Raw genomic sequence first — 2966 nt, 5'->3', positions numbered from 1 at the left:
GAAAAAGGCTGCAATGAAACAAAGAGTGAAAAATTTAAAGGGGTCTGAATACTTTCCGTACCCACTGTATGTGTGTATTTATAACATTATTAAACGTATTATTAACGATGAATCTATTATTGTCATATGTATGTATTTATATATATGTGTGTGTATCCTGAGTACGTTTACACCTGTGATCCGATCACTCGGTCCACTCCATGTCTTTCTCTGTCAATATGTCTGTCTAGTGGCGCAGATTGGCAAAACATTTGAACCTCTATCATTTCTAACTTTTTATTATGCATCCTTCACTCCCTAACTTCTTCACTTTCTTCTTATTACGCAATTATGCCAGTAATCCAGATTAATTTTAGCAATTTAGCTTATCAGCGTTTACATGTACTTTTATGCAGGAAATGCATTTTCCGTTGCAGTTATTCTTTCATTGGTTTAAAAGTTTAAAAAAATAAAATAAAAACTATCAAAATGTTCACGGACCAAACTCCCATAACAAAAAAATTATTTTAAAAGACAAATAATAAGACAATATTGTTTATTTACCAGACACATTGATCATGTAAAAAGAAGTGAAGTAAATTGAGTGAAATACATAGAATCACAGTGCTGATACTTAACAAAGTGAACATAAATAACAAGTTCCATCAATGGTATAGTACTGTATCTGTATACATAATGCAATGTAATAGATTGATCAGAGCATTCAGATCTGACCACATCTTGGCATTTTAACACAAGAACCCTCCTAAAAGAGCTCAGCTCGGCTCTACATTCTGCAAAACCTTTAGAGTTAAAAATTAAGCCGTCCCTTTTAAAATCTCCCCTCCCTTTCATAGAATAACAATCACATACATTCTTGCTTCTCGGTGACAGCAATGCAAAGTGATCAAATATACCAAACTATCTTCAAATACTCTCCAGTGAACTTTCTTTGTGCACAAAGAAAGTTTAACCAGTAAGTGGCGCTTTTAAAAACTGGTTTTGGATGAGTAACTTCTTATTTGAAAGTTTTCTTAACAATTACTTAGTTACATTTTTTTATACTTCACAAAAAAATACTGCCACACAGTTTGCAGCTCCTCCCAATGTAGAAGTGTCACTTATCTCTCCTGTTTCCATCCGAGTGTAGAGATTAGTCAACTAACTAATTAGTCAATCGACAGAAAATGTATTGCCAACAATTATCTAAAGCACATATGGCAAAAATTTGCTAGTTTTGGCTTTTCAAATGTAAATATTTTCTGATATTTAATTAAATTTTTTCCTGTTTTGGATTTGGTGTTTGGACTGAATGTCAACTTTCCCTAATTACTGACATTAATCAACGTAATCAACAATATCTTCCATATATGAACAATAATGGGAAAATTGCCAAGATTAATCTTTTATCATCCAAAGTGTCTAATATCTTAAGATTTAAACTGCTCCACTAATATTATAGTACAATGAAATTAATCAAACAGACACAAACAATCTCAGCATCCTAACATTCATGTTTCGCAAATAAAATCTTTAGGAGAAATTGTGACCTTTGGGAGTCTTTATAATAAATAATCTCGTGAAAATTCCAGAGTCTGATACAATGCTGTTGACACACAACACAAGTATATTTCACAAACACTTACTTTCTTGCATACACCACAATCACTATTACAAACCCTCGCTATCAGCTAACATCATTTAAATACCGGGAATAACCATCACTTTCTCTTTCTCCCTCTCTTCACTTTGTGTGGATCCTTTCTCGCCCAGCGATCTATGAAAAAAACAAAACAAACTCTCAAGCCATCAAAAAGGCTTAAAAACACAGATGCTTAAAGAGAAGAATCTCTCTGCCTCGGCTTTATTGTCGGCGAGAATGACCCTGCCACAGACGGCTGCAGGGGGGGGCTGCCTCGGCCTTGGGCCTAATGCAGGGATAGCTGTCACAGCGAAGATGCAAGGAGAAGGAGAAGAGTTAAATATGTTTGTATAGGAAGAGGAGGCAGAAGACGGCAGGAAGAGAGAAGACTCAGAGGCGGATCAGCTCTGGTCTGATTAGCAGGAGGTGCCCACCAAACCTATGCTTCAAAAAACACTACTTTGCTGCAATCTTTCAGTCTCACCAAACAGCTGAGAGGTTTTTGATACATCTTTACCTTCTAAATCTACATACAGTTCAACATTGGCTTTGCTTAACTCAGTGGTTCCCTTACTTTCAGATCTGTGCCCCCTCCCCATACCCAAATGTTCTGTGCCTACCAGCTGTGATCAGTTCAACCAAAGAGTAAATGTTTCTTCTCAGATTGTATTTTAGTTTCTTTACTTTCTAAGATATAACATTAACAGTATTTCATAAGAGAAAAGCACACATTTTAGTGTCACGTAGCTGAAATTGGTCTTTTTCCATTTTTTTTTTTAATGGAATATTTTTTCAGGGAGTACACTTTTTATTAGATTTTTTACTAAGAATTAGATAAGAAGATTAGTGTCGTTGTCATGTCTGTGCGCTAAATATGAAGCTACAGCTAGCTGGTTAGCATAGCTTAGCAGGGAAACAGGGAAAAAGATAGCCTGCCTCTTCCCAAAGTAAAAAAAACAACAACCTTCCAGCACATCTAAAGCTCACAAATTTTGTATTTAATCTGTACAAAAAACAAAGTCTGAGAACGATAGGAAGTCAAGAAAGAGTCCAAACTGTAAAAAAAAACATTGTGTTTTTTACACAATAATCAATTGCAATACAGCGTAATAATTAGTGAGCTTTAGAGGTGCCGGCAGGCTCATTTTTTACCTTTGGACAGAGCCAGGCTAGTGGTTTCCCTCTGTTCCCAGTCTGTATGCTAAGCTAACCATCTCCTGGCTGTAGCTTTATATTTACTATACAGAATGAGAGGTCTGATCTTATCTAACTCTCGGCAGGAAAGCGAATAGGCTTTTCCCCCAAAATGTATATAATCGTCTGACATCTTACGGGGTCCTCACCT

Source organism: Etheostoma cragini, chromosome 10 (assembly GCF_013103735.1).
Source record: "Etheostoma cragini isolate CJK2018 chromosome 10, CSU_Ecrag_1.0, whole genome shotgun sequence".
In the NCBI taxonomy this organism is placed as follows: domain Eukaryota; kingdom Metazoa; phylum Chordata; class Actinopteri; order Perciformes; family Percidae; genus Etheostoma; species Etheostoma cragini.
The sequence above is the reverse complement of the archived record's forward strand: the minus strand, read 5'-3'. Positions refer to the sequence as shown.